The sequence below is a fragment of the Strongylocentrotus purpuratus genome, unplaced genomic scaffold (assembly GCF_000002235.5).
Source record: "Strongylocentrotus purpuratus isolate Spur 01 unplaced genomic scaffold, Spur_5.0 spur5_scaffold_13, whole genome shotgun sequence".
Lineage (NCBI taxonomy): Eukaryota > Metazoa > Echinodermata > Echinoidea > Camarodonta > Strongylocentrotidae > Strongylocentrotus > Strongylocentrotus purpuratus.
The window spans coordinates 5,371,091-5,383,367 of NW_022145598.1; the positions used below are offsets into that span (position 1 = coordinate 5,371,091).

Sequence of the window (12,277 nt, forward strand, 5' to 3'; positions counted from 1 at the left end):
AATAGGTCCTTGTTGAGTATTGGGTATATCAGACCAAAGTTGATGGCTGATAAGTGAAATGAAAGAACTGGTATCAAGGCAGGCCATGGTGTAATGGACTCCACGATGACCGGTATGTAAGGAAGAATCTCATTCTTGGGTTGAACTTGGCCTTACTTGGCTTATTAACTGGAGCTGTAGGTGGAGAAGTTGGTAGTTGCCCCTTGTCACCAACTACACTGTAGTAGCGGTTTTCCTGATCCTGGGAGAAATGTACTCTGCGAGGATTGTGGGAGCTGGAGAAGGAGGGGGAATCAGGCCGTGAATTATCGACTCCTGGGGGGTTATGTGACCTCCGGTCTGGGTTTGGCGATCGCCGGCGGTAACCGTCGGCATAATGTTGCGACATATCGTGCCTGTAATCTGGACTTGGCGAACGAGGATGAGGACGATGTGGTGAATGAATGCGAAATAAAGAAGGATGTTGCCATGCATCTCGTCTACGTTCTGGGGTAGGTGAGTGATGTCGAGAAGAAGGATGTTGCCATGTATCTTGTCTACGTTCCGGAGTAGGCGAGCGATGTCGAGAAGAAGGGTTTTGCAATGTATCTTGTCAATGTTCTGGGTTAGGTGAGCGATGTCGAGAAGGGTGTTGCCATGTACATGTATCTTGTCTACGTTCTGGAGTAGGTGAGCGATGTCGAGAAGAAGGGTTTCGCCATCCATCGTATCGCTGGTCTGAGGTAGGTGAACGGGAGCAAAGGGAGAAGGATGAAGATGGAGGGATGTAAACTTCTTCTCCATCTTGTCCAGACGAAGAAGGATGCGCTCCAGGACATCAGACTCCCGAACAGCGGCAACCGTAGCTGACGAAGTCAAAGTCTGGGTGGTTTGCCCCATGGCATGAGCTCTTTCAATCCGGATAGCAAAGTCAACTGCTTCCTGAAAAGCCTTGGCCCCTAACTCGTGAACGCGGACTTGAAGAAACTTACTTATGGTAAGCCCGCGACAAACCTCCTAAACTTCTCTCCTTCTTTGGCAGAGCTGCCATAAGAAGGGAATACCTCCTCTACCAACGTCGTTATAGCAGCAGCATACACTGCAATCGGCTCCTCGGGCTTCCTTGGTCTGGCATTTATACATGTTTGAAAAGACGCCAGATAATCCGACCGACCAAAAACTGCAGACAGCTTCTTCTTGATAGACTGAAAATCCTTCTGATCACTAGGGGGGAGACTCTCCCAAACCGTAAAGGCTGAGCCTGATAACCTGGACGGCAATAGTATGTGCAGCTTGACTGCAACACTGGAGTCTGCCGCAGAAGCAATCTCAAATCTTTTAACCCATTGCCCAAAGTCTTTACCATCCTCCCCATTAAAAAGTTCAGGCAGTTCAATGCGGAACATTGTGAAGCAAGTAATATCAAAACAGGCTAAAAAATGAAGGAGGGTGATACACTACTAGCTTGGGTATCTAGCACTGGGGGAAAAAATAACAGCAAAACCTGTTCACACAACTGAATTACTGTAGCTGAAAATGAAGGAGGGAGCTATCACAGCAAATTGCAGTAGAAACAGCACAAGCATAATCTACAAAATGATGTAGGGTGAACCAGTTTATAAACTGACAGACCTAGGCTAGTTCTATATCCAACAACAAAGGAGGAAAATCACAAGTAAGTAGCTGGTAGTAACAACAGCACTCAGCAGAGCTAATTCAACAACCGTTGATGTACAGTAATACAGCTGTACTGAAACTTATCTAACACTACAATCACACCATGAGACCATAAAAAACAGCAATGTTGAACTTGAACTTGAAGGGAGACTGTAGTCTAGAAATAGCTAACAAATATCACAACAGCAGAGCTTACTCACTAAAGAATGTAGGGCGATACAGCTAAACTGATAAGTAGCTATTCTGACTTTGAAGGAGAGGTGAAGTAGCACGAAACGAAGCTTGTAAATTCACACTTAGTAGACCAAGGGGAATACCGATGAAGGGCGAAAGCAAAGCGGCAGTGAAACAAGTGCATGGGTGTGCAGCAATAAAACCAAAAATGGCGAAGGTTATTCAAAATTTCTGGGTAGAACACCAGTGTAAACTAATGTGAGGGTATCGACTCGAAGTCATAAATCAGACAAAGCAGTTGTTGCGGTTCTATTGGGTATGAGGCCAATCATTATTTCATGACATTCAACTCAAACAAAAGAGGGTAGAAGACCCTTGACTGCGTGAAGTCACTTCAGTTACTGTAGAAAATTAAAAGACACAAAAACTACAGTAAGTATTGCATCATTATGATCACAAATAATTACTTGCAACATCTGCTTTCCAGATCGTCTTCCATATTATACAGTGTATGCAATTTAGTTCACATATGTACATTGTATATATATATATTGAGTTTACCTCAGCCTATGAAATTCATGTAGTAAATAGATCTTCAATGAAGGCCTGCAATGAAGGCCACTCCCTATTTATTACTTTCACATATATATATATATAACACAATTCTCCAAATGAGTGAGCTATCATAATCATTCGATCAGCCTTGAGCAATATAGAAACATAATCCAACTAATCACAATACAAATCAGTGGGGCATGACATCTACCAACATTTAAGTCACCTCATCTCTAGAGAAGATTGCAATATTTGCTATCTGTAATTAGTTATTAAAACATTTGCATACCAATGTGACAAGAAAACCAACAGAACCTGTCTTTGTGAATACAAGGCTTACCAAAAAGCACTTATAAACTAATGTCTTACTGACACGCCTTTCCAGCATTAATAGGCATAACTCAATTACTACCAGCATGCATCCTTCATGTAAATTAAAGTTAGATCTCCCTCTTCTTCACACAAGTCATAACCTATCCAATTTAGCTCCTCAGCAAATCTTAACATCAGAGAGTTAATTATATACTGTACTCACATATTAAGGTGTCCAAAATCAACTATATACCTCAAGAATATCAGAATGAGACATCAGTTACAGCTTCATGTAGGCACAGCTACATCCAGTCTCATCTCTGCTCACAGTCACTGCATGTATGAGCTTCAACCTGCATACAGTGAGTGTATGTCCACTGGGGCATATCACTCCTCTTTAGTTAGGAACATTCCTTTTGTCCCTGACTAATTTGCATTACAAAGAAAAAGCTATTTCTCATTCCCTCACACTCATAAAATAATCTCTTGCCAATCAATCACTGAATTAAACACCAATCATACAAATCACTGCCAAACTCACAAATCCTCTCTCCTAAGTCTCTAACTTATCATGCCAACCGAGCTCTAAAATAACACCTCTAACACAGTGTAAGTCCAGTCCAGCTCTGTATGAGTTTTATTCTATCAGGCTGTACCGGTACATGTGTTTCATGCAGATTATCATATTCAAACGAAAAATACATTATCAACCAATAGCAAAATAGGATTTAAGAATAAAACTGAATATTCATAAGAAAAAGAGAAGAGAACATACCACCTGTTCTAGCTTTAAGAGTTGGTATGTGGTGGAGATGAATGGATGAAATGAATATGCAAATGATGTGAAATGAATATGTATGGAGAAGAGACTAGAGAAACAAATATTAATACACTAGTTTACGGTTGTGTGCGCCATTTTAATCAAAGCCAATGACCTAGAGGTCATGTATTTATGCGTAAATTAAGATTGCGCCCATGCAAATTATGATGACATCACTGCCTACGCGCTGCGTTGTGCGCGCACATCATCATTTGCATGGGCGCAATCTTAATTTACGCATAAATACCACTGACCTCAGGTCATTGGCTTTGTTTCAAAGCCAATGACCTGAGGTCAGCCTGTCTGCGCATGCGCACTGATGTATCCGTAAACTGGTATATTGTGACAAAAACAAGTAGGCAATGAGTCTTATTTTAACTCTTACAATACTGTAGGCATCGCTTTGGCGCAAGTCGATTTTTGCACTCTCGTAAACAATGCCTCCTGTCCATCCAAGCATGAACACATACCACACAAAAATGATACCAAATGATTTGGGATAAAACACTCTTTCATGAAATGTATAATAATTTACTGTTCGTAGATGATTTTTTAAATAATTAGCAATTTTCTAGGTGTAAACTTTTTTTTTGACTCACACAGTATATCTACCTTTGAATGTGTAGTTTTTAAAAATCTGTATTCAAAAAGATATACCGGTAATCTTTTTTGTTTATATTTTCTAGTTGTTAGAAGTGGCATTTGTGCACATCTGATATGTAATCTCTATCAAAAGTTCTTTGATTTAAATCAAATTCCATATTTTTAGGGTCTACCTTCTGCCAATGAGAAGGATTTAAGTGAGCAAACCTCTGCACCCTCTAGTTTCTCTTGTGTGTGCGTCATGTTCGTCTGCTACCACAATTATTGGATTCAAATACGTCAAAACCTGCAAGATTGTCTACAAATGGTGAAAGACCGTTACAGATCCGTGTTTATAGGTATGTTGTGGAGTGTACAATTGTATGTACGAAATAATACAATCCATTCTTATTCTACTCGCCAAAGTAACCTATTTCACCTTCCCCTTACACAAACTTTTGTTTGCTCAAAAAAATATCACTTTCACGGGCCCTAAGCTTTGGAATGACCTCCCCATTGAATTCACATAATCAACCTCACTATATTCGTTCAAGCGCAAGCTGAAATGTCATCTCCTAAGAAATTACGCTATACTGGTAGAAGAAGCATGATGTTCTTTTAATAATACTGTCGATGTTCAAACTGAATGTTTCTTTTAGTTTGCTGTTGTTACCCTGTGCCTGGTGACGGGCTGTTGCCTTCACCTGCTGGGATGTCATTGTGCTTCGGTGGCCGGGGAGCGAGGTGCATGCTTTGTTTGTTGTTAATGTTGGTTCGACCTTGCAGCGGCGGGTTATGCACTTCGCGCTCCTGCTATTGAGTTCCAGTGATTACGACAGGTGGATATGGCGGCTTGTCATCGGGCTAACATATTTAGTTTTACATAAATGTGTATCAAAAAAAAAATATATATGTAAATATGTTCTATTCATTTTTGTTCCATCATACCAAGATGCTGGCGTCATTTGACAACCAGTCTGTTCGCAAGCGCGTCTACACTCCCTGTCAATTGATGCCGACATCTTGGTATGCTCCTATGAGAATTGCCATTGCGTATGGGTAGTGAAAATGTTATACAAATATTGCTAAGTATATGAATATTGTTTATTTTTTTCTTCATAATAAGTTTCAATTTAATTAAATTACGTTTTTTAATATACACAAGACTATGTCATTGTTGTAACTTCCGGAGCCTATGACCTACAAGCATTGCTTTCTCTTTAGGCTCCTTCATATTTCTTCCCTTATTCAACTTTGTCTTATGTAGCATTCTCTTTTGTTTGTATAAACGCATCCTAAAATGAGTTCCAAATGTTAGATGCTAAATGTAATGATGTACTATACAACATGTGTGAAATATGAAAATAAACTGAAACTGAAACTGAAACTGAAACTGAATGTTTGTTATATATGTTATTCAATAGATTTTTTTTTTTTTTTTTTTTTCTGGTAATTTTCCGACTTCGACGACGAGCGCACAAATCGTAGGCGTAGAACTAGAAGCCTTACGCCCGGGCATTCAGACTGGACCTAGATTCTAGTCTAGATCTAACTCCGGGAAGCTCCAACACCGGCGCCGCAGGCGTCGGAGCTTCGGGTTTACTCTCGTGGGGGCTAGTAAAACAGCCGATGGGGCGATATTTTCGTTAAATCTGCAAAGGGAGTAGACTCTATTTACAATTTTGTCTTCATAGGTTGCTTGACTCCTCTGAGCATATGGAGGACCACTTGAAATTATAATTTGAAGAAGTCTTTGATGGGAAAAAAAGGGTTATTCGGCCTCCTACACCAACGATTCTTCCATGTTGCAGCGTCGATTCAAAATGGCCAAGAGAAGGTACGCATGCGGCAGTGGCGCAGAAAATATGAATATTCATGCTATCGAGCGCCGATCGCTCGAAATCGCTGAATATGCACGACTCGAACAAACAGAGCGGTCCCTCGGCCCTTCGCAACCTCGTGCATATTCAGCGTTTCGAGCTATTGGCACTCAATAGCATGAATATTCATATTTTCTGCGCCACTGCCGCGCATGCATACCTTGACTACCTTCTCTTCGCCATTTTGAATCGACGCTGCAACATGGAAGAATCGTTGGTGTAGGAGGCCGAATAACCCTTTTTTTCCCATCAAAGACTTCTTCAAATTATAATTTCAAGTGGTCCTCCATATGCTCAGAGGAGTCGAGCAACCTTTGAAGACAAAATTGTAAATAGAGTCTACTCCCTTTGCAGATTTAACGATAATATTGCCCCATCGGCTATTTTACTAGCCCCCACAAGAGTAAACCCGAAGCTCCGACGCCTGTGGCGCCGGTGTTGGAGCTTCCAGGAGTTGGTCTAGATCTAGTCTAGTGTCGAATTTGCCGATCAGCCCAATCGGTCCTATTGTGTGCAGTCTATGCAATATTGTGTGTTGTGTATATTTGTGTATAATACCTGCCTTACAGCAAGTATGCAGTGCTAGAGGTCAATACGCATTAGCATTGACTCTCTTAGACCGAAAGCTTCAGTCTCTCTAATCGTCGGTTGTTCCACTGAGACTACGTCTGGCTCCACTAGACCTCCGATTATAGAGACTGAAGTATGGCCTATGGCCCCCTGGGAGGTAGAGTGACTGAACAGAGATCAACGAAATGCTACGAGGTTTTTCACTTTTTACGTCTTCATCGTATCTAATTTTGCTGCAATACTACATTTCCCGTTATCTATACAATAACGAAAATTTAAATATATACTTTGACTTACGATAGCTTGCTTATTCAGCTCCAAAATAGATTTTTTGCATTCGAAAAAGACTTCTCGTCAGCAGGATTGCCAGTCAGCCACTTTGAATTGAGTATAATGAATATTCATTATAAAGTTTGCTAAAGGTTGATAGACTCCACCCCCAATGACCTATCACAGACTTGATGTGTACGTTAATAATACAGCTAGTCCGTTGACCCGGAAATATATCTTGCGGGTCAAGGATCACAGTTCAAGTATGGCGAAAGGTACAGCTTGACGAAAATGGGACAATTCGTATAAGTAAGTCCATAAATGTCATATTTGTAGAAGAGGTCATATAAACATATGTAGTGTAAATAGGAGAACACTACTTATACCTATTTTACATCTGATTTAGAAATCAGAAAATAAGATCTAGATCTAGACCCACACATAGGAGCATCACTATCCATGCTGTGTAGTAAAAGCTGTGCTTTTGATTCTCAACATTTCAAACACCACTGTACAAAACTCAACTGATTTCACTCAAAAGCTGTACTTTAGTGAAAATTGATGACACCTAAATGACAGTAAAATACATTTTTTTCAACTTACAGATGTTAAAAAGAATAATTAAAATATTCAAATTGTAAGTCTACTGTCAAACTTTGCTTACAGTCGCATTGACATGATTGTGTACAGTCTATGCGATATTGTGTGGTGTGTATATTTGAGTATGGGTATAATAATACCTGCCTCACAGCAAGCATGCAGTGCTAGAGGTCAATACGCATTAGCGTTAAGCCTGAGTCATTACGGTTTTTGTGCTAAACGGTTAACCGTTAAAAGTATACGGGCGGTTTCGTTTAACCGTTTAATAATAATCTGAAAAAGTGAAAATACAGTATTTGTAATAGTGCTGTAGCTCGGAACCCTGCTGGTCTTCAGACTGTCGGGCTGAGCATTCCCAGCCCCGGACTATGGCACAAATTGGGTCATCCTGATAAACAGAGACCAGTAATAAACAACATAAAATATGTCTTATTATTCCTCATCTGAATTTGATATCATGATTAACCTTGCAAAGTTACTCTGTGAAGATAGCTGATCTGTGACGTGTTTATATATGCCTTTGCAATGCAATGTTTGCACATGGTCAGGGAGAGAGCTCCCTGCATGTATCATTGCCATATGAAATTATGTGGAAGTGTGTATCACACACACCCAAGACACACCCTGCAATGAGCTGATCCAAGTTAGTGACCAATCAGGAAGGTTCTCTAGCTATGTGGGTGGAGTTTGATACCAGCATAAATTACAGGTTGGTGACCGCGCGTGCTTTCACCGTACCCAGTTCAGTGGGAGGTCAAGAAGCCACGCCCACATGTGTGCATGTGACAAGCATGAGCTCTCCATCTGTGTGTATGTACAGTGTAATTGGGCGCCGGAGGTTTGTGTGTACATATGTGTGTGTGACTGAGAGAGCACGCCAGGCTAGCATGTCCCTGCATGTCCCTGCATGGACGAGGCAGGGACATGAGTAAGACAAGTGAGACTCGATAGAAAGGATGGCTGTGTTAATCGGCTGAATTGAAGAATGATCAAAAACTTAAATTACTCACAATATCCAAGACTTTGTTGATTGATATTTCTAAAAATTCAATTATTATTATTATCAATATTTTTGTATTTTATTTATATATGAACATTATTTTAGGGGGCGAGTCGGCAAGGGATGGATATTAATATTGAGAGAGAGAGAGAGAGAGAGACTCTGGGGAGAAGGGATGTGGGAGGAACTGACCATCGAATGTGTAAACATTTAGAAAGTTGTGAGCTGAGAGTGCAGTAATAAGAAAAGGTACATGAGCGATGAACACATTGCAGAGAGAAGGGAATAAAGAGGGTGAGAAAAGAGAGAAGGGGGCTGGTTGTTTCATTGTTTACAAATTCATTCATGGGGATTACTGCTGCCAGAAAGCTGGCGCGCAGCGGCCAGGGTGTAACATTACACTGCGGTTTCTTTGATTATCTTTTTCATCGGCTATTAGCACATTAAAAAATGTATGCAAATAACGGTTAACCGGAGCGAGAAATGCTAAACGGTTTTGATGAATGCGGTCGGATAACCGTCGGTTAAACGGTTTGACTCAGGCCTAATTAGCGTTGACTCTCTATGCTTTGCTGGAGTGATCTAGACCTAGACCGAAAACTTCAGTCTCTCTAATCGTCGGTTGTTCCACTGAGACTACGTCTGGCTCCACTAGACCTCTGATTATAGAGACTGAGGTATGGCCTATCGGGACTGTACGGGAATGTACGAAACAAATGGTTCGGTTCGACCGGACCGCGATGAATGAGATATGCAACGAGATTTTCACTCATAACATCCTCATAACTGCTGCAATTATAATAAAAATTAAAAATAACATATATATATATATATATATATAGCTTATTTGACTTACGATAGCTTGCTCATTTAGATCCTAAATTAATGATTAATCCGAGAAAGTCTCGTCGTCAACATTATCCATCTTGGTTTTAGTTGATGAATATTCATTTTTTCTTTTCGAACGTCCAATAGATACCGTAGCTATGTACGAGTCAGCCCAGCTTGACCAACGAACTCTCACGAAACGAGTGCTCTGATTGGCCATTTGGCTATGTTTTGGTAGGTTGACCCGGAAATATTTTGGCCGCCGGGTCATATAGCCCTATGTTCGAGTGCATAAACGTACTGTTTCACAGTTCGGAGATACAAATTGGATAATTCATATAAGTAAGTCCGTAAATTATACATTTAATATTAAGTTATCAAATTTTGATAACTGTAATTAGGACAAATGATATACCGACCTAATTTACATCTGATTTAGAAATCAGAAAATTAGATCTAAATAGAGTAAAGGAGCCGGTTTTCGGCCACTTAAGACAAAATCCTATTTTTTGGACCCTTTACTTCCTATTTATTATCATTTTTTGTTCAAATCATGAAGCAAATATTATTATTATTTAAACAAAACAAGAATCCCAGAAAAAAATCACGAATTGCCATGACAATATTCATTTCAATTTTCACTGTTTCGGAGTCAGTTTTCGGCATAGCGTACCAGTTTTCTGCCGCATGTACAAAGTCAATAGGAAGCGCGCGCACGCACCGTGCGTTTCCGCGCTGATCTATAGCACTAGCGGGCGGAGCAGTTATCCAACGCCGGAGCTCCCTGGAGCTCGCCAGGCCGAAAACTAGTACTGCGGTGATCGGATATTGGAATCTGAATTAGACAGAGATATCGTTTGTGCGTTGCGGTGTGCGGCTGCATTGATTTAATACATGCGATGAGATACTTTTGAGCTTGCGACTAGCACAAAATCGGGCTCTAAATCTGAAAAATACTTGAAATAAAGCTCATTTTATGGTACCCATATTTCTTACAGACACGCGTAAGATACTCGATTTTTCAGGTTCGGGAAGCGGGACCGCCGATTACATCGCTAAAATGTGATATTTTAGGATATATTTTTCATTGCAAATGTGGTTCTTCAGTGACACTGGCATGGTATGGTATGTGTGGGATATGTGTTATGCTATTATGCGATGTATTTTAGAGGGATTTTACCTTGCATCCAACCAATCGGCCGAAAACTGGAGCTGGCCGATTACCGGCTCCTTTACTCTAAAGAAAATCGGGGAGAAAATGTTTTGACAAAAAAGCTGTACATTGTTGGCTAGCTATAGCTACCCCCACGGTACGAGATCTCTGGGTTACCATCTGTATTGGGGAATGTCAACAAATGTCAGTTTTATTAAAGAAATGACCCAAATCAGATGGTTATTTCTGTCTATCTAGACCTAGATCTAGATCTAGATCTAAATAAAGAAAATCAGGGAGAAAATGTCATGTACGAAAAGATGTCCATCGCTGGCTCTAGCTACCCCGTACCCCCACGGTACGAGATCTCTGTTGTACTGTCTGTATATGGGGAATGTCAACAAATGTCAGTTTTATTAAAAAAATGACCCATAACGGACGGTTATTTCTGTCTATGACTCTCTATGCTATGCTTTGCATTCTGAACAGAAATTCACAACCAAACAACTTACACAAAATAACATATGTGGGACAGCCGACCCGGGACAGCCGAAATAGCAAGCAGCTGATTTGCGCTTGTATTTGACACTATACGTTGCTTTTCCCTGAAGATGAAAACACCTTGTCAACACCTTATTCCCCCTCCTACTGCCACATATCATTGTTGTTGTTTTTTCTTCTAAATTGTTGGATAATTAATTTTAAAGCTTACCTCCGTGAACGTGCACGTGTGGGACCGACCGGGTATCGCGGTTTTTAATGATTAGTCTCTACCGAAGGCTTTATATCAAGTTTGACTAAAATGAAGACGACACAAAAAAAAAAGGTGAGTCAGGAGCTGTATAAACAGGTCCCAGTCTGGTAAGCCTAAGTTGGGATTCATGGTAGGCTAGGAGAGCACAACCGGCCCGTGGCCGTGTCCCCGGAAAACAAAAGGGTATAGACCTTGACCTACCTTAATTTATAATATAGGCTAGATCTAGATCTAGATCTTGGAATTGTTCAAGGAGAGCAGAGCAGAGCAGAGCAAGTCTAGCTCTAGACTAGATTCATATTCGTTGCGGTTATTCATCATGTAATTCTGTGGGACTTTACGTTAAAGCCTCTGGGACATGTTTTTGAAAACTTTTATACTGTGAGCTTGCCAGAATGTGGATTCTTTTTAACTGTTTGTGACCATATAACTTCATCTCGATCCAGCAATGTTTACACTGCAGTCCCGCACATATCATTCTGTGTAAGTGACATGTGACTTTTCCTGCACGTTTTCCACCTTCATTTTGACTGCTTACTTCACTGCTGAGTTCTTTTTTCTTCCTCACTTGTTTGATTTATTGCTGTATTCAACAAAAATACCATGGCTGGTCAAGGTCCTCTTACTCGTAAGCGTAGTGAAGGGCTTTCGCAAGATAGTCTTGATCCAGACTTTTCCAACATGTCAACCATGCTTAAAAAACTGTTTTGCGAGGATGAATTCATCTCTGTCTTGGAGAGGTGCGTGGAGAAGATTCTAGCCAAGCGGCTTCAGGCCAATGAAGACCGGCTTGATAGGCAGGAAGGTGAGCTTATGGAGTTGCGGAATCAGCTAGATAAGAAAGAGGCTGAAGTTCAGTCCCTTTCTCTCTCGATGAATAAGCTGTCGGAGGAAGTGAATATGTTCAACGTGCGGGCTAACGATCTTGAGCAGTATAGTAGGAGGAATTCTGTCCGCATATTTGGCGTTCCTGAGTCGAAGGGTGAGGTCACTGACCAACTTGTGATCAAGGCCGTGTCTGATCACCTTCCATGCGAAATTTCGCCTGCTGATATTGATCGGTCACACCGCTCAGGCAAGCCTCGTCCTGATGCTAAGAAGCCCCGCCCCATCCTGGTGAAAT

At 40.8% G+C, this 12,277-nt stretch overlaps 1 protein-coding gene across 3 annotated transcripts in view; it reads right to left on the minus strand.

Annotated features, from left to right (window-relative positions):
- The window catches only part of LOC100888636, a 37,072-nt gene extending 25,826 nt beyond the window's left edge, over positions 1 to 11,246 (minus strand). The window contains exon 1 of one of the 3 annotated variants that reach the window (XM_030982765.1): positions 11,113 to 11,246. The gene's annotated coding sequence lies outside the window, so the exon portion shown is untranslated. Of the gene's footprint in view, positions 1 to 2,920; positions 3,176 to 11,112 lie in introns of those variants that run through there. The other 2 variants (XM_003724933.3, XM_011668457.2) reach the window with 2 other exon arrangements.
- Positions 11,247 to 12,277: the final 1,031 nt, after the last annotated feature.